A 19,333-nucleotide genomic window follows, 5' to 3' on the forward strand; every position below is an offset into this window, starting at 1 on the left:
GTGTAACAGTGAGGGGTGTGGGGTATATCAGGCAGTGAGGGTGTGGGGTATATCAGTGTTACAGTGAGGGGTGTGGGGTATATCAAGCAGTGAGAGTGTGGGGTATATCAGGCAGTGAGAATGTGGGGTATATCAGTGTTACAGTGAGGGGTGTGCGGTATATCAGTGTTACAGTGAGGGGTGTGGGGCATATCAGTGTTACAGTGAGGGGTGTGGGGCATATCAGTGTTACAGTGAGGGGTGTGGGGCATATCAGTGTTACAGTGTGGGATGTGGGGTATATCAGTGTTACAGTGAGGGGTGTGGGGTATATCAGCATTACAGTGAGGGGTGTGGGGTATATCAGGCAGTGAGAGTGTGGGGTATATCAGTGTTACAGTGAGGGGTGTGGGGTATATCAGTGTTACAGTGAGGGGTGTGGGGTATATCAGTGTTACAGTGAGGGTTGTGGGGTAATTCAGGCAGTGAGGGGTGTGGGGTATATCAGTGTTACAGTGAGGGGTGTGGGGTATATCAGGCAGTGAGGGTGTGGGGTATATCAGTGTTACAGTGAGGGGTGTGGGGTATATCAGTATTACAGTGAGGGGTGTGGGGTATATCAGGCAGTGGGTGTGGGGTATATTAGTGTTACAGTGAGGGGTGTGGGGTATATCAGTGTTACAGTGAGAGTGTGGGGTATATCAGGCAGTGAGAGTGTGGGGTATATCAGTGTTACAGTGAGGGGTGTGGGGTATATCAGGCAGTGAGAGTGTGGGGTATATCAGTGTTACAGTGAGGGGTGTGGGGTATATCAGACAGTGAGAGTGTGGGGTATATCGGTGTTACAGTGAGGGTGTGGGGTATATCAGTGTTACAGTGAGGGGTGTGGGGTATATCAGGCAGTGAGAGTGTGGGGTATATCAGGCAGTGAGAGTGTGGGGTATATCGGTGTTACAGTGAGGGTGTGGGGTAGATCAGTGTTAGTGAGGGGTGTGGGGTATATTAGTGTTACAGTGAGGGGTATGGGGTATATCTGTGTTACAGTGAGGGAGATATCTGTGTTAGTGAGGGGGATATCTGTGTTACAGTGAGGGGTGTGTTATATAGACTCACTATGGCCGTTTACAGACTGTAAGATGGTGTAACTGTGAGTTCATGCTTACTTGATCAAGGAACCCCTGTGATGGTGTAAGATTATAAAACTGAACTCTGAATTAGAGGTGTGAGACCTACAAGTGTTCCTTGAGGGAATACAGCTGGTACAGGGTACAGAGGTGATCTGGAGATTCGTATTATGATTTGTGTCTGAAAGAACGGTGGCTGCCATCTCGAACAGACATGGTACTAAAAGTTGAGCCCCTCTAACACTGATATCACACTGCAGAACACAGATAGGGCACACTGCAGAACACAGATAGGGCACACTGCAGAACACAGATCACAGTGTCAGTGGACTGCGCAACAATGAGACATCAGTTTCCGAGATGCTAATCAGTTATCAGATTCTGAGCCCTGCTTTTTGGGGTAACTCGGAATTGATTTGAGGCAGACAGTTTGTGTGCAAGGTGATGATGCTGGTATGGGGGAATTATACAACAGGTGCAGCACAGAGACAGGACATTCGGCCCACGCCAATGTTTATGCTCCATACCAGCCTTGTCCCACCCAACTCCACCCAACCCTGAAAACATCACCCTCTATTCCCTTCTCCCTCGTGTGTTTATCTCACTTCCCCTTAAATGCATCGATACTATTCACCTCAACCCCTCCCTGTGGCAGCGAGTTCCACATTCTCACCCCTCTCTGGATAAAGAACTTGCTCCTGAATTCTCTACTGGATTTATGGCCTCTGGATTTGGTTTCTGCCATAACTAGAAACATCTTCTTTACGTCTACCCTATCAAACAGTTTGATAATATTAAAGACCTCCCTCTGATAGATCACCCCTCAGTCTGTACATCATTCATGATAGTTATAACATCTCTGCTCTGGTACCATTAGTGTAAATCACATGGCACTGAGCCAGAGGGCCAAGCTCACTCACTACAGTTCGCTGATCTCAGCTTGGGCAGCAACTGAGGGCTAACAGCATCCTCCATCACATTAAATGGGAACCCCCACCTGGAGCTCTGCCCCCATCGATATCCAGTGAAGGCTTCTGGAGATTAATAGTCTACTCAGAGCTGACACTTTATCGGCCAGCCTGCTAGAAAAACTACCTCGGCAAGATACCCGAGGGATGCTAGCACCATTGGAACCTTATCTCCAAACTAAATAGGTTGCAATTAAATAGATTAGGGAGGACGAAGGATCACAATATCAGGGCAGATCGAGGTTAGGTGTTCCCAGAGAACAGTGGGCCTCTGGGACAGACTGCCGCCTCGAGTGGTGGACGTTGATTTGCTGAATTCCTTCAAGCAAGAGCTGGACAGGAGATCACCTTGTACAAAAGGTGAAATGAAATGACCAAGTACTCTGGGGGTTGGGGAAGTGTGAGGAAAAGCTTTTCGCTCACAGGTACAGCACGTTTTCAAAATCCAACAGATCTGTATAATGAGCGATATTAACCTGACTGAGTAATCTCAGTAATTGCTCTCGCCCACCAATGTATCATGGCATGTGACTCGTCCCAGACAGGGTACAGAACAGCAAATTCCCCTTCCTGCCACTGGGATATTCCCCATTCCTCTCCACGTATTACTGTACCTGAATGTCATCAGTGCCGGTGTCACTGAACTTTTCCACATCTTTCAAATACTGCCCTTGGCACTGTTCACCTGTCTCAGATCTCACTGATCTCCACTAGTGACTTCAATAACTTCAGCTTTCTTATACAAATCCTTCCATAGCCTCACCCTTCCAGCCCCAGTTTCCTGTGCATCCCCTTCCTGTCACACCACCATTAGCAATTATCCCCCCTTCACCACATCTCTCCCCACCTTCAAAAGTCTCCTTAAACCCCTATCTTTGACCAGGTGGCCCGAACTCCTCCTGGGGGCCGCCTCACCTCCCTTTGGTAAAGGGGCTGCCCGAGTGCAGGTTGATGGAAGTGCTGGAGACTCACGGCTGGCAGAAAGACTCTCATAGTGCTGTGTTGTATAACAACTAGAATGTTAACAACGTGTATTTATATAGTGCCTTTAACGTCGTGAAACATCCGAAGGTGCTTCACAGGAACATGAACAACATTTACCACCGAGCTATGTAGGGAAACATTAGGACAGGTGACCAAAGGCTTGGCCAAAGAGGAGCATCTGAAAGGAAGAAAGGGGCGGAGAGGTTTAGGGAGGGAGTTCCAGAATGAGGGGCCCCAGGCAGCTTAAGGCATGGCTGCCAATGGTGGAGCCATTATAATCGGGGATGGACAAGGGACGAGAATTGGAGGAGTGCAGAGATCACAGAGGCCTTAATTGAAATGAGACAAGACACTGAGGCAGCCCCATTCCATGTCTTGTATCCCGGTCTGCTTTGCCCAGTAACATCCCCAGAGAGTAACTCTATGCTGTGGGGGCCTCCTCACCGAGATCTGAGGGAACCTGCAGCCTGGAGAGACACACATGTTGGTACGCCATCTGCCCCTTACAGCAGCTCAGGCTGTCCTTTCACCCCACTCTCATCACTCCTCGCCCACCACCCCCACTCCCACCCCAGGCCTAATCCACTCCACCAATGGACCCAACCTGTTGTCCTCCCGGTCCCAGCTGGGTGCCCCTTGAACCCTCATCTTTATTCACTTGTGACCCCCAACCTGGCAGCCTTAGAGTGGCTGTCCTGCCTGCTGGATCCCACCCTCCCCATGGCCTCTTACTCATCCTCCTGGGATCCCAGCTCCCAGTCCCAGTCCCTCTCCCCCAGCCCCCCTGTCTCTGTCCCAGCCCCCAGCTCCCTGTCCCTCTCCCTCAGCCCCCCTATCTCTGTCCCAGCCCTCAGTCCCTTGTCCCCACTCTCTCCCCCAGCTCCCTGTCCCAGTCCCTCTCCCCCAGCTTCTCTCCTCCAGCTTCTCTCCCCCAGTCCCCCTGTCTCTGTCTCAGCCCCCAGTCCCAGTCCCTCTCCCCCAGCCCCAGCGCTGACAGGCGCTGCCCGGGATGAGCAGCCACAGCTGGGAGCCCAGAGGCGGCGGTGCTGACTCGGGACTAACCGGCCGCGGCTTGTTTAAGGAGCAGAGAGAGATTGTAGCAGCAAAGGTTCCGGATCTCCCCGATCACTCAGCACAGCCCGGGAATGTTACAGTATTAATGTTCAGTGTCCCTCCTGCAGCAAGAGTCAGCGCCTGGCAATGCTCAGAGACAGAGACAGAGACAAAGCAGCAAATGTCTTACCGTGAGCCGCAGCTCAAACTCTCCCGGAGCAACTTCAGCCCGCTCCCTGAGCCGCCCCTTCCCCCGGCCCCGGCCCCGGCCCCGGCCCGCCGCCGACTCTTGCTGCTCTCCGGGCTCCGGGCTCCCGGCTCCCGCTCCCGCTCCGACCCGCTGCCTGACTCACAATGTGGCATCGGATCACATTCAGCCTGCGAGGGGGCGGCTTCCACAGCACCGCAATAAAAGGCTCCCCCCCCCCCCCAGAGCCCCTCCCCTCCATCTGTCCACTCCCCCTCGCCCCTCCCTCCCTCCCTCCCTTCCTTCCTTCCTACCCCCTGCTCCCTCCGCTCTCTCCCCACCCCCTGCCCCCCCGGGCCCCATCTCCAGTCCCCCCCCACCGAGCCCCCTCTCCAGACCCCCCCACCGAGCCCCCTCTCCAGACCCCCCCACCGAGCCCCCTCTCCAGACCCCCCCACCGAGCCCCCTCTCCAGACCCCCCCACCGAGCCCCCACTCCAGACCCCCCCATCGAGCCCCCTCTCCAGACCCCCCCCCCCGAGCCCCATCTCCAGTCCCCCCCCCCCGAGCCCCCTCTCCAGACCCCCCCACCGAGCCCCCTCTCCAGACCCCCCCACCGAGCCCCCACTCCAGACCCCCCCACCGAGCCCCCTCTCCAGACCCCCCCCCGAGCCCCATCTCCAGTCCCCCCCCCCCGAGCCCCATCTCCAGTTCCCCCCCCCCCCCCGAGCCCCATCTCCAGTCCCCCCCCCCCCGAGCCCCCTCTCCAGACCCCCCCACCGAGCCCCCTCTCCAGACCCCCCCCCCGAGCCCCATCTCCAGTCCCCCCCCCCGAGCCCCCTCTCCAGACCCCCCCACCAAGCCCCCTCTCCAGACCACCCCCCGAGCCCCATCTCCAGTCCCCCCCCCCCCCCCTCCCCCCGAGCTCCCTCTCCAGACCCCCCCACCGAGCCCCCTCTCCAGACCCCCCCACCAAGCCCCCTCTCCAGACCCCCCCACCGAGCCCCCTCTCCAGACCCCCCCCCCCGGCCCCCTCTCCAGACCCCCCCGGCCCCCCCTGCAGTCCCCCCTCTCCAGACCCCCCCGGCCCCCTCTCCAGACCCCCCGGTGAACCCCGGCCCCCTCTCCAGACCCCCCGGCCCCCCGTCCAGTCCCCCCCCCCCCCCGGGCCCCCTCTCCAGACCCCCCGGCCCCCCCCTCCAGTCCCCCCCCCCCCCGAGCCCCCTCTCCAGTCCCCCTCCCGCCCCCCCCTCCAGTCCCCCCCCCCCCCCCGAGCCCCCTCTCCAGTCCCCCTCCCGCCCCCCCCTCCAGTCCCCCCCCCCCCCCCGAGCCCCCTCTCCAGTCCCCCAGGCCCCCTCTCCAGACCCCCCAGCGCCCCCCCCCCGAGCCCCATCTCCAGTCCCCCGAGCCCCCTCTCCAGTCCCCCTGCCTAGCCCCCTCTCCAGACCCCCCCACCGAGCCCCCTCTCCTGACCCCCCCCCCGGCCCCCTCTCCAGACCCCCCGCCCCAGCCCCCTCTCCAGACCCCCCCCCGAGCCCCCTCTCCAGACCCCCCCCCGAGCCCCCTCTCCAGACCCCCCCCGCCCCCTGTCCAGACCCCCGGCCCCCTCTCCAGACCCCCCGGCCCCCCCTCCAGTCCCCCCCGGCCCCCTCTCCAGACCCCCCGGTGAACCCCGGCCCCCTCTCCAGACCCCCCGGCCCCCCGTCCAATCCCCCCCCCCCGGGCCCCCTCTCCAGACCCCCCGGCCCCCCCCTCCAGTCGGCCCCCCCCGAGCCCCCTCTCCAGTCCCCCCCCCCCCAGTCTCCCCCCCCCCCCCCCCGAGCCCCCTCTCCAGTCCCCCGGGCCCCCTCTCCAGACCCCCGGCCCGCCCAGTACAGCTGCTGACTGACCCACAGAGTATTTCCAGGAGATGATGTTTGTGTCAGGGTCATGAAGTGCTTCTGGTAGAAAGATTATTTTCAATGTGAATACACAAAAACTCTTTCCCTGCCATTTCCTTCTCAGCCTCTGGAGTTTTATATTTATTTATATTTAAATAATGTTTATAATACATAATATTAGTGTTACATTACATGAATATACAACTTATATGTATTTATATAAATTAACCCAAACTATCAACAAAATTGCTTGGTCTGAACTGTAATGACTATTACTGCTCTTTGCGATGTGTCTGTAGATTGACGAGCTGCAGGATGTGCCCCCAGTTCCCAGACCCTGCTCTGTGCAGCACGGGTTGCCTCGGTCCTCCTGATTTACCCTCGCTTTCTATTAAAGGGACAGCCTAGCTTACTTTGCTCTCCATCTCTCAGGTAGAGCTTCAGTGTTCGGGGTTCTCTGTATTAATGTCTAAACGCCCAGCCCCTCCCCTCCCCTCCCCCCCGCTCATTTTGTTTCATAGCCAGTGTGATTTGATTAAGTTCCCTTGAAGCTTCATTGATCTTTGTGCCCATCCTGACTGAAATTATTAAACCTTTAATCAAAATTGAAATGTCAATTTGAGCTCATGGAGCTTAGGGAAGTTTGTGGTTGCCATTCCAAGCACCCAGTGTCAGAATCAAACACAACAAACACTGGAAAACCACAATACAGACAGAACATGCTTAAAAACACTCAGCAGGTCAGTCAGCATTGGTGGAGACAATGGACAAGACCATTCTGACATAGGGTCCACTCCCTCCACACTGTCCCATCAAACACTCTCTCCACACTGTCCCCGTCAAACACTCCCTCCACACTGTCCCATCAAATACTCCCTCCACACTGCCCCGTCAAACACTCCCTCCACACTGTCCCGTCAAACACTCCCTCCACACTGCCCCGTCAAACACTCCCTCCACACTGTCCCATCAAATACTCCCTCCACACTGCCCCGTCAAACACTCCCTCCACACTGCCCCGTCAAACACTCTCTCCACACTGTCCCCGTCAAACACTCCCTCCACACTGTCCCCATCAAACACTCCCTCCACACTGCCCCATCAAACACTCCCTCCACACTGTCCCCGTCAAACACTCCCTCCACACTGTCCCATCAAATACTCCCTCCACACTGCCCCGTCAAACACTCCCTCCACACTGTCCCATCAAACACTCTCTCCACACTGTCCCCGTCAAACACTCCCTCCACACTGCCCCGTCAAACACTCTCTCCACACTGTCCCCGTCAAACACTCCCTCCACACTGTCCCCATCAAACACTCCCTCCACACTGTCCCATCAAACACTCTCTCCACACTGTCCCCGTCAAACACTCCCTCCACACTGTCCCATCAAATACTCCCTCCACACTGCCCCGTCAAACACTCCCTCCACACTGTCCCATCAAACACTCTCTCCACACTGTCCCCGTCAAACACTCCCTCCACACTGTCCCATCAAATACTCTCTCCACACTGCCCCGTCAAACACTCCCTCCACACTGCCCCGTCAAACACTCCCTCCACACTGCCCCCATCAAACACTCCCTCCACACTGTCCCCGTCAAACACTCTCTCCACACTGTCCCCATCAAACACTCCCTCCACACTGTCCCATCAAACACTCCCTCCACACTGCCCCATCAAACACTCTCTCCACACTGTCCCCATCAAACACTCCCTCCACACTGTCCCATCAAACACTCCCTCCACACTGCCCCATCAAACACTCCCTCCACACTGTCCCCATCAAACACTCCCTCCACACTGTCCATCAAACACTCCCTCCACACTGTCCCCATCAAACACTCCCAGGGCAGGTACAGCATGGGTTACAGAGTAAAGTTGTCCCAAACTTACGAGAGCTTCCGTCACTGTACCTGTACGATGTATGTAATTTAGTGATGAAATAGATTTGTGCTATGGGCCCATGCTTACGAAAGTGGACTAATGCTAATCAAACTCATATCACGCAGCACCCTTACAGCTTCTAGCCAGGGGAACCTTGCATCACATCAGTCGAGGCCGGATTTGAAACCAGATTCTCTTTGCTAAATAACGAAAGGTAAAAACAATCTCAAGTGTCCACAATTTAAGGGCCAATTTTAACTCTGTACACTTGGTGGAGAATGGTGGTGGGAACTTTCCATGCTCTGATCCCGCTGCCCTTCGCAGGGCTGCAATTATAACCTGCTCTGGGAAGCCAGTGGGCTCCCTCCTTACATATTGTGGTCCTATCATGTCACTGGGGCTGACTGCAATGTTAACCCCAGGCCTGTGGCCTGCGCGGGGAGACATTGTGGATTCCCCACCAGGCCAATCCAGCTCCAACAGCAGCCAGGGCCAGGAAAGTAAGTTCATTGTAACTGGGCCCCACTAGGAAACCTTGGGACTCCCCCCACCCCGCCCTGAAATTCCCTCCATCCCCACTGCCCTCCCAACCTTCCCTTCGGAAGCACCTGACTGCTGGGGTCTGTTCCCTCGAGCTCCTAGTGCCTGCTGGCCTAAGCTTCTCACCGGGTGTGGGAGAGGGACCGACAGGGGCCTCATGGTGTGGGGACCCGATGGTTTCTGTGGGTTGGAGCTCCTGCCCCGTGAGTCAAAGTCAGGGATTAACTGTTTGTGCAATGAGGAGATGACCTTGTGTCCTGCAGGGACTTGGCCTATATTTATTTAATCTGTTGTCAAAGTGCACTGGCGGAAACACACCAAATAAAATCGCTGATTAAAAATATGTTGTATTTCTGTGTAACTGCTCCGAGATGAGGCACTGTTAAAAATCAAGGTCAGGCAGGAAATCACTGATCGTGTTACTGATAAAACAAAGCTTGATATAGCCCATCTTCACCCCGGGCCCAGTGATAGGAACATCGGGACAGGAGAAGGCCTCTCCAACATGTTCCGCTGCCATTCAATGAGTTCATGGCTGATCTGTATCCTAACTCCATCCACCAGCCTTAGCTCCATCATCCCTTAATGATTCACTGAACAAGCATCCACTGCTTTCTGTGGGAGAGTTCCACATTTCTACCACCTTTTGCATCAATGTTTGATTACTGCTAACTTGTCCTTATCTACTCCATCAAAATTCTTCATAATTTTGAACACATAGAATCATAGAAGTTTACAGCACAGAAGGAGGCCATTTTGGCCCATCGTGTCCGCACCGGCCAACTGAGGCTGTCCAGTCTAATCCCACTTCGGCTCTTCAGGTGCACATCCAAGTACTTTTTAAATGTACTGAGGGTTTCTGCCTCTACCACCCTTTCAGGCAGTGAGTTCCAGACCCCCACCACCCTCTGGGTGAAGGCATTTCCCCTCAAATTCCCTCCAAACCTTCTACCAATTACTTTAAATCTATGCCCCCTGGTTGTTGACCCCTCTGCTAAGGGAACTAGGCCCTTACTATCCACTATATCTAGGCCCCTCATCATTCTATACACCTGAATGAGGTCTCCCCTCAGCCTCTCTGTTCCAATGAAAACAAATCCAGCCTATCTAATCTGACCTCACAGCTTAGATTCTCCAGTCCTGGCAGCATCCTCATAAATCTCCCCTGTACCCTCTCCAGTGCAATCACATCTTTCCTGTAATGTGGTGACCAGAACTGCACGCAGTACTCCAGCTGTAGCCTAACCAGTGTTTTATACAGTTCAAGCATAACCCCCTGCTCTTGTATTCTATGTCTCGGCTAATAAAGGCAAGTATTCCGTATGCCTTATTAACCACCTTATCTACCCAGCCTGCTACCTTTGGGGATCTGTGGACATACACTCCCAGGTCCTTTTGTTCCTCTACACTTCAGTAACCGACCCTTTACTTGTTAGCCCTCCCCAAATGCATTACCTCACACTTCTCTGGATTGAATTCCATTTGCCACTGTTCTGCCCACCTGACCAGTAAAAAATAGAAAACATAGAAAATAGGTGCAGGAGTAGGCCATTCGACCCTTCGAGCCTGCACCACCATTCAATAAGATCATGGCTGATCATTCCCTCAGTACCCCTTTCCTGCTTTCTCTCCATACCTCTTGATTCCTTTAGCCATAAGGGCCATATCTAACTCCCTCTTGAATATATCCAATGAACTGGCATCAACAGCTCTCTGCGTTAGGGAATTCCACAGGTTAACAACTCTCTGGGTGAGGAAGTTTCTCCTCATCTCGGTCCTAAATGGCTTACCCCTTATCCTTAGACTGTGTCCCCTGGTTCTGGACTTCCCCAACATCGGGAACATTCTTCCTGCATCTAACCTGTCCAGTCCCGTCAAAATCTTACATGTTTCTATGAAATCTCCTCTCATCCTTCTAAACTCCAGTGAATACAGGCCCAGTCGATCCAGTCTCTCCTCATATGTCAGTCCTGCCATCCCGGGAATCAGTCTGGTGAACCAGTCTGGTGAACCTTCGCTGCACTCCCTCAATAGCAAGAACGTCCTTCCTCAGATTAGGAGACTAAAACTGTGCACAATACTCCAGAAGCCTGATCTTTTTGATGCAGATCAAGGCTCCATCAGGTAAAACTAAAGGACAGGTTAGACCACACGCCAAAAAGAAGAAATCTAAGTTTGGGAAACTTAGAACATTTTCTTGGCGTACTTGGGCCCCCAAAAATCGGGTGTAACTCTTCAAGTACGCCAAAAAAAAGCTTTGGGGAAAATTGAGCGCAATGTGTATTCCCTTGTCTTGTTAGCCCTCCCCCAATGCATTATCACGATGCCAGTCTGGCGACAGGGAGCACTCAAGGCAATGCGGGTGCAGACTATGGCACCGTGCACCCTGGGGAAGCCTGCCATGTGGGTGAAGCCAGTGCTCCCTCATCCTGCTTCGCTCTGTCTATGGGGAATGAGATGCAGATGTTCCTCCTGGCATAGAAAGCCTCAGTGACCACCCTGATGAAGCGGTGGACTGCGAACTGTCGGATGTCGCTGATGTCATCTGCTACAGCCTGAAAGGAGTCTGTAGCATAAACATTGAGGACCATGGTGCCCTTGACCCATCTACCCCCACGGAGGTGTGTGGGGGGCACACATCCACCTCCATGGCATGAACCTGGTATTGCAGTACTTCCAGGAACGGTGCAGTAGCTCTAGGCCTTTTGGCTAAGAGCATTGACGCAGAGTGATCCTTGATGTGTGCAAGGTGACCTCTGGCGTTTGTAATCTGACAAGATGATCTGACAAAGAATTGGAAAGATTGGCAACGAATAAAAAAAAAAATGGTGCCCTTGACAGCCACAGGTAGATCTGTTGATGCCCTGGTGCAAAGCTTGAGTTGTGGGTGCAGCAGGTGACATAGCTTGGTGATAGCTTCCTTTGTTAAGCAAAGACACCTCAGTAATTGCTTCACAGTTAAGTTAATGCAGAAGAACTGCTCCCTGAATACCCGCTGTCGATATGGTTTCCTGCGCAGTGCCCTAATCCTCCTCCTCCCTCTTGTGACAGCTGCTCCTGCTCTCTTCCTTGCTGTTCCCCCTCCTCTTCCTCCAGCCCTGTAGGCAGCCCTATGAGACTACCCATGAGTGTAGTCAAACCATTTATGAGGCAGTCAACAACAGTGCAGCACTAGCAAAATCTTGTTTAGTGCAGACAAACTGAATTTTCCAAAGTGATAAAACACACCAAAACGCCCAGAAGCTAAACAGCAGCCGCAAATAACAAACCAGTAACATCTGAGCATGATCCCTTTAAATAGCGCTGGCCAGGGGCCCTTTCTGCCAGATAGTGTAACGTGTTGCTGGGAAAGTTCAGCACGTGACGAGTCAGGTGCTGGAGCATACCAAAATCAGAAAAAGATCCTACAAGAAGGGTAGGAGCCTAGTTTAAATAAGATATTCAGTGTTTTAAATACTTCTGGTGTGCGTTTCTGACTCCAATGGAGAAACTCAATCCAATTTGGCAGGCTCGTAATGAGCACATGCTTCCTGTCCACTATACTGGAGACTTAGCCCGTTTAGCACCTGAAAAAGAGGTATGGCACCATAGAATTTCTAGGTCATGGGATTCAAGGATGCATTTCCTATACAGGACTGTGATCCTCTCAATAGGGGGAAAAAATTTTAGTATTCCAATTAATCTACACCTCGTCTTTTGTGAGGAGGTTTGATTTGATTTGCATCCCTCTGTTGTTCCATTTTTTGAGCATACAAGGAAGACAAGTAAAGGGAAATTATTAAGGAGATTTGGGCAAAAATGGCAGTTGCTCAACAGATATCACAAGGAAGAAATCAGGAAAAAAAATCATGAATAAATGGGTGTAAACATCTTGTTGCAGTCTTCAAACAGGGCTCTTTTAAAAACCCTTGAAACCTCCGGGCCCGGTGCTGTGTGGAAGTATGGCACCAGATTTATCGAGGCAGCTGACATGCTGCCCTAGTAATAAGCGTTGCTAACATTGGATACTCTTTTCATACAGGCAGGTAGATGAATCAGCAATAACCTGGCACTCATTAGGGCTTCATTTATAAGTGCAATCTCATTAGGGCCTTATTTACATATGCAAACAATCAAACTGGCAGTAGCCATTGATGCCAGAAGAAAATGCCAGCAGAAACTTAATCGGACATGACAGTTCCCTACAATTTCCAGTTGGTTTTGCTCAGTTAACCTCCATGTTTTGAGTGAAACTAATTTGAAAAATCTAGGCTATGGGTTTAAATGTCAAAAACTGGCTGAACCATTGTTATGTACATAAAGGCTTTAATAATTTTTTTATATGACTGGATTATTCAATAAAGAGGCATATAAATTTAACACATATTCTTAATGGCTACAGATATAAACCGTTTGGAGTTGAATTTCCATGAGGTTCTCCCAATTGTCTGTCATAACTTCAGCAGAAGATCCACGTTTACGCTATTTCTCCGGGGTGCCGCAGATCTTCTGCCAAAGTCCAGTAGACAATCGGGAGAATCCCTGCGGAAATCCAACCCCTGTAAAGTTAATATAACAAAATATCCATTTACAACAAGGGCTAATTGTTCCAAGTGTAGGACTGCACAATATTATGCTACATTCATAGGTGATTCAAATAACTATACAATAGAGATGAGTTTGCCATTCGTGTTCAATTTTGTTCCCCTTTCCTTATATATATATCCACACTGGCCTAAATTGATCACTGGTGAAGTACAGATCGAATTAACAAAGAAACAATAACAAAGAAACAATAAAGGCCAGCGGGAGTTCGTGGTCGGAGAGCTAGTCGGAGGAGGAGCGAGTTCCGGGGACGTCGAGGCCGACCGGTGCAGCTACAGGGAGAAGGCAAAAAGAAGTAGAAAGAAGTCGAAAGGTAACGTCACAGCCAAGGGGGTAAGGACATTGATATCTTCCTGCAGTCCACAGCTTTCTTCTTCATTATCAACCACACAGTCGATTTTAGTATCATCTGCAAACTTCTTAATCATACCCCCTATATTCCCGTCGAGATCATTAATGTATATCACATAAAGCAAGGGACCCAGCACTGAGCCCTGCGGAACCCCACTGGAAACATCCTTCCAGTCGCAAACCACCCATCAACCATTACCCTTGGCTTCCTGTCTCTGAGCCAATTTTGGATCCAACTTGCCACTTTGCCCTGGATCCCATGGGATTTTACATTCGTGACCAGTTTACCATGTGGGACCTTATCAAAAGCTTTGTTAAAATCCATATACACTACACCATACGCACTGCCCTCATCGACCCTCCTGGTTACCTCCTCGAAAAATTCAATCAAGATAGTCAGACACGATCTTTCCTTAACAAATCCGTGCTGACTGTCCTTGATCCGTGTCTTTCTAAGTGAAGATTTATCCTGTCCTTCAGGATTTTTTCCAATAATTTTCCCACCACCGAGGTTAGGCTGACTGGCCTGTAATTACTCAGTCTATCCCTTTCTCCCTTTTTAAACAAAGGTACAACATTAGCAGTCCTTCAATCCTCGGTCACCGCACCTGTAGCCAGAGAGGATTGGAAAATGATGGTCAGAGCCTCCGCTATTTCCTCTTTTGCTTCACTTAGCGGCCTGGGATACATTTCATCCGGGCCTGGGGACTTATCCACTTTCAAAGCTGTTAAAACCCTTAATACCTTCTCTCTCACTATGTTTAATTCAACAAATATTTCACACTCCTCCTCCTCCTCGATAATAGTGTCTGCATTGCCCCTTTCCTTTGTGAAAACAGACGCAAAGTATTCATTAAAGACCATACCCACATCTTCCGCCTCCACACACAGATTACCCTCATGGTCTCTAATAGGCCCTACCCTTTCTTTAGTTATCCTCTATTACACCTCTGTTAAATCTCCCTTTAACCTTCTCTGCTCCAAGCAGAACAACCCCAGCATCTCCAATCTCCCCACATAACTGAAGGCTCTCATCCCTGGTACCATTCGAGTAAATCTCCTCTGCACCCTCTCGAAGGCCTTGACATAATTCCTAAAATGCAGCGCCCAGCGTTGGCCACAATACTCCAGCTGAGGCCTGGCCAGCAGTTTATAAAGGTTTAGCATAACTGCCTTCTTTTTTGTATTCAATGTCCTATTTAAAGCCAAGTATCCCATACGCTTTCTTAACCACCTTATCATCTTGTCCTGCTTCATTCAAAGGTTTGTGAATATGCTCCCCCCGGTCCCTCTGCTCTTGCACCCCCTCAAAATAATACGTTTAGATTATACCGCCTCTCCGTGTTGTTTTTGTCAAAGTGCATCACTTCACGCTTATCCGCATTAAATTGCACCTGCCATGTGCCTGCCCATCTCACCAGTCAGTCGATGCCCTCCTGCATCTCGTACTATCCTCCTCACTACTCACTACACTGCCGAGTTTTGTATCAAACGTAAACTTTGAAATTGTACTCCCTACACCCAAGTCCAGCTCATTTATATATAACCAGAAAAGCAATGGTCCTAATACGGAACCCTGGAGAACCCCTCGGCATACTTCTCTCCAGTCAGAAAACCATCTATTCACCATTGCATGTAGGGTTAGGGTTAGGGTTCTGCCTCCTATCCCTCAGCCAAATCCATACCCAGATTACCATTGTCCCTTTGATCAAACTTACAATGGAATCATCACGCCAATGCTGTCTGCTATGTTAATACTATTTCTACGATTGCACCAGAATTGGGCAGGAGAATGTTAGTTCCTGTAGGATATTTTCCACCCACTCGGAAGCCCTTATCCCCAGTTAAAATGTAAGCACTTGGGTGTCCAATATTTCACAGCACCACAACGATCAATCCCACACGTGTTGGGTCGCTGTGAAATAGTGGGGTGAGACAGAACCAGCTCTTTCACTGCTGCTAGTTTCTGCATTAAATAGGTCTCGTGGTTTCTCTGGCCTGTATTGAAAGAGGTTATCACAAGGGATCTAACCCTGACCTCAGTCTGACCTAACCGTAATAGTTCGACTCCATATATTTATACATAGGTATTACAGAAATATTACACAGGCGCAACATAGCAGCTTTTCAATGCATGTGCAAATGGAACTGAGTGGAACAATAATAAATAGGTCATAAATCTCGCAATGACAAATAGCAAAACCTGGACCTCAAAACCCTGAATACCATTTGCATTGTATGATGTTCAGAATAACTCCACAAGACTATACTGTAAGCTCAAACTGGTCTCTGTAATGTAACCCCAGAGTGAGGAAGCCACATGGTAGCCTGCCTTTTATACCTGTTTACCCGGGGTGTGCAGGTGACCCTTGGGTCTCCCACAGGTGTGTCCCCTGGTGGCAAGTCTTACACCTTAGTAAAGTTTACATACATAACACATTGATCTTACATTCTTCTAAAATATTAATATATACAGGATAACACCGGCTGGAGTGAGTTACACAGGATAACACAGGCTGGAGTTACACAGGATAACACTGGCTGGAGTTACACAGGATAACACAGGCTGGAGTTACACAGGATAACACAGGCTGGAGTTACACAGGATAACACAGGCTGGAGTTACACAGGATAACACCGGCTGGAGTTACACAGGATAACACCGGCTGGAGTTACACAGGATAACACCGGCTGGAGTTACACAGGATAACACCGGCTGGAGTGAGTTACACAGGATAACACCGGCTGGAGTGAGTTACACAGGATAACACCGGCTGGAGTGAGTTACACAGGATAACACCGGCTGGAGTGAGTTACACAGGATAACACCGGCTGGAGTGAGTTACACAGGATAACACCGGCTGGAGTGAGTTACACAGGATAACACCGGCTGGAGTGAGTTACACAGGATAACACCGGCTGGAGTGAGTTACACAGGATAACACCGGCTGGAGTGAGTTACACAGGATAACACTGGCTGGAGTTACACAGGATAACACAGGCTGGAGTGAGTTACACAGGATAACACCGGCTGGAGTTACACAGGATAACACCGGCTGGAGTGAGTTACACAGGATAACACCGGCTGGAGTTACACAGGATAACACCGGCTGGAGTGAGTTGCACAGGATAACACCGGCTGGAGTGAGTTACACAGGATAACACAGGCTGGAGTGAGTTACACAGGATAACACAGGCTGGAGTGAGTTACACAGGATAACACAGGCTGGAGTTACACAGGATAACACCGGCTGGAGTGAGTTACACAGGATAACACTGGCTGGAGTGAGTTACACAGGATAACACCGACTGGAGTGAGTTACACAGGATAACACCGACTGGAGTGAGTTACACAGGATAACACCGGCTGGAGTGAGTTACACAGGATAACACTGGCTGGAGTTACACAGGATAACACCGGCTGGAGTGAGTTGCACAGGATAACACAGGCTGGAGTGAGTTACACAGGATAACACAGGCTGGAGTGAGTTACACAGGATAACACCGGCTGGAGTTACACAGGATAACACCGGCTGGAGTGAGTTGCACAGGATAACACAGGCTGGAGTTACACAGGATAACACCGGCTGGAGTGAGTTACACAGGATAACACCGGCTGGAGTTACACAGGATAACACCGGCTGGAGTTACACAGGATAACACCGGCTGGAGTGAGTTACACAGGATAACACCGGCTGGAGTGAGTTACACAGGATAACACCGGCTGGAGTGAGTTACACAGGATAACACTGGCTGGAGTGAGTTACACAGGATAACACAGGCTGGAGTTACACAGGATAACATCGGCTGGAGTGAGTTACACAGGATAACACTGGCTGGAGTTACACAGGATAACACCGGCTGGAGTTACACAGGATAACACAGGCTGGAGTGAGTTACACAGGATAACACCGGCTGGAGTTACACAGGATAACACCGGCTGGAGTGAGTTACACAGGATAACACCGGCTGGAGTTACACAGGATAACACAGGCTGGAGTGAGTTGCACAGGATAACACCGGCTGGAGTTACACAGGATAACACCGGCTGGAGTGAGTTACACAGGATAACACCGGCTGGAGTGAGTTACACAGGATAACACTGGCTGGAGTGAGTTACACAGGATAACACCGGCTGGAGTGAGTTACACAGGATAACACCGGCTGGAGTGAGTTACACAGGATAACACCGGCTGGAGTGAGTTACACAGGATAACACTGGCTGGAGTGAGTTACACAGGATAACACCGGCTGGAGTGAGTTACACAGGATAACACCGGCTCCAGTATGAGCTGGGCCTGAGGGTGAGTCCAGTCACTGAGCTGCACTCTCTGTATTTTAGATGATGCACACAGAAAGGACGAGAGGATACCAGCACCACATTGTGGAAGCAGTGTGGCCGCATCACTAACAGGGTCAGAAAAGGTCAAGCAGCCTGAGCCTGATCTGGCTGCCACCAAGCGATAGTGGACAGAAATGCTCACCTGATTCAGGCAATCGGCCCTCTTGCTGTGCAAGTTGTGTCCTATGACCCCCATGGGACACAGGCATGTGCGTTGTGCTGGGTTTGGGATGGGCCATTCCATTTCTGTAATCCTAAAGATGCTGTCCCCCACATGATACAGCTCGCGATCGTGCAGCACATGCGGTGATTGAAAGGGACAGTCAGTCTGGGGCGATGACCCACTCGATGTATCGCAATGAAAAGCAGAAACAGCTCCACTCTCCTCCAGAATAAATAACATTCTGGTGAATAGCCGCTGTTGCTCCACACTGCAATTCAGACATCGTTGAGTCTCATGATGCTATCTGATGTGGTATGATTACATGTGAAAGTGACATGGTACTGAGATGACTAAACAAGGGGGCAGAATGTGAAAGCAGAGGTCGCAGCCTGCACTGAGAGCAGCAAGAGCAAGCTCTCTATTTGTGTTCCCCTCTCTGCTGCTCCGTCCCAGCATCCTGTCCTTCACATCTGGTGCCAAGTGCTGAGGTGACACTGACAGCAGACTGTCTGTGAGCTGGGGCAAATCCTCTCCACAACACTGCTTACATTGGTAACCACCAGAAAATTCACCTTTCATTTTATCTCATCTACTTTTTCATCAGAGTCTCTGTCCGCGTCCCCACACACACTGACTCTCACTGGGGTACGGGTCCCACACACACTGACTCTCACTGGGGTACGGGTCCCACACACACTGACTCTCACTGGGGTACGGGTCCCACACACACTGACTCTCACTGGGGTACGGGTCCCACACACACTGACTCTCACTTGGGTACAGTCCCACACACACTGACTCTCACTGGGGTACAGGTCCCACACACACTGACTCTCACAGGGGTACAGTCCCACACACACTGACTCTCACAGGGGTACAGTCCCACACACACTGACTCTCAATGGGGTACAGTCCCACACACACTGACTCTCACTTGGGTACAGTCCCACACACACTGACTCTCACTGGGGTACAGGTCCCACACACACTGACTCTCACAGGGGTACAGGTCCCACACACACTGACTCTCACAGGGGTACAGTCCCACACACACTGACTCTCACTGGGGTACAGTCCCACACACACTGACTCTCACTGGGGTACAGTCCCACACACACTGACTCTCAATGGGGTACTGGTCCCACACACACTGACTCTCACTGGGGTACAGTCCCACACACACTGACTCTCACTGGGGTACAGTCCCACACACACTGACTCTCACTGGGGTACGGGTCCCACACACACTGACTCTCACTGGGGTACAGTCCCACACACACTGACTCTCA

The 19,333-nt window shown here is 51.4% G+C and overlaps 2 protein-coding genes and 1 long non-coding RNA gene across 6 annotated transcripts in view; 1 reads left to right on the forward strand and 2 right to left on the reverse strand.

Moving 5' to 3' along the window:
* yju2b (YJU2 splicing factor homolog B) overlaps nt 1-19,333 on the reverse strand; it is a 117,163-nt gene that overhangs the window by 64,045 nt on the left and 33,785 nt on the right. Inside the window, exon 1 of one of the 2 annotated variants that reach the window (XM_070867109.1) lies at nt 4,299-4,373. The exons of the other annotated variant lie outside the window; for it this stretch is intronic. The gene's annotated coding sequence lies outside the window, so the exon portion shown is untranslated. Of the gene's footprint in view, nt 1-4,298; nt 4,374-19,333 lie in introns of those variants that run through there. 2 annotated transcript variants of the gene reach the window in all.
* Nucleotides 1-19,333, forward strand: part of LOC139237873 (uncharacterized) — a 257,619-nt gene that overhangs the window by 46,793 nt on the left and 191,493 nt on the right. Inside the window, exons 1-2 of one of the 2 annotated variants that reach the window (XR_011588537.1) lie at nt 8,211-8,278; nt 13,345-13,521. This is a non-coding gene — a long non-coding RNA (uncharacterized lncRNA). Of the gene's footprint in view, nt 1-8,210; nt 8,279-13,344; nt 13,522-19,333 lie in introns of those variants that run through there. The other variant, XR_011588536.1, reaches the window with a different exon arrangement.
* Nucleotides 1-19,333, reverse strand: part of s1pr2 (sphingosine-1-phosphate receptor 2) — an 84,590-nt gene that overhangs the window by 31,514 nt on the left and 33,743 nt on the right. The window contains exon 1 of one of the 2 annotated variants that reach the window (XM_070867107.1): nt 4,299-4,376. The exons of the other annotated variant lie outside the window; for it this stretch is intronic. The gene's annotated coding sequence lies outside the window, so the exon portion shown is untranslated. Of the gene's footprint in view, nt 1-4,298; nt 4,377-19,333 lie in introns of those variants that run through there. 2 annotated transcript variants of the gene reach the window in all.

This window comes from Pristiophorus japonicus, chromosome 24 (genome assembly GCF_044704955.1).
Source record: "Pristiophorus japonicus isolate sPriJap1 chromosome 24, sPriJap1.hap1, whole genome shotgun sequence".
Taxonomy (NCBI): domain Eukaryota; kingdom Metazoa; phylum Chordata; class Chondrichthyes; family Pristiophoridae; genus Pristiophorus; species Pristiophorus japonicus.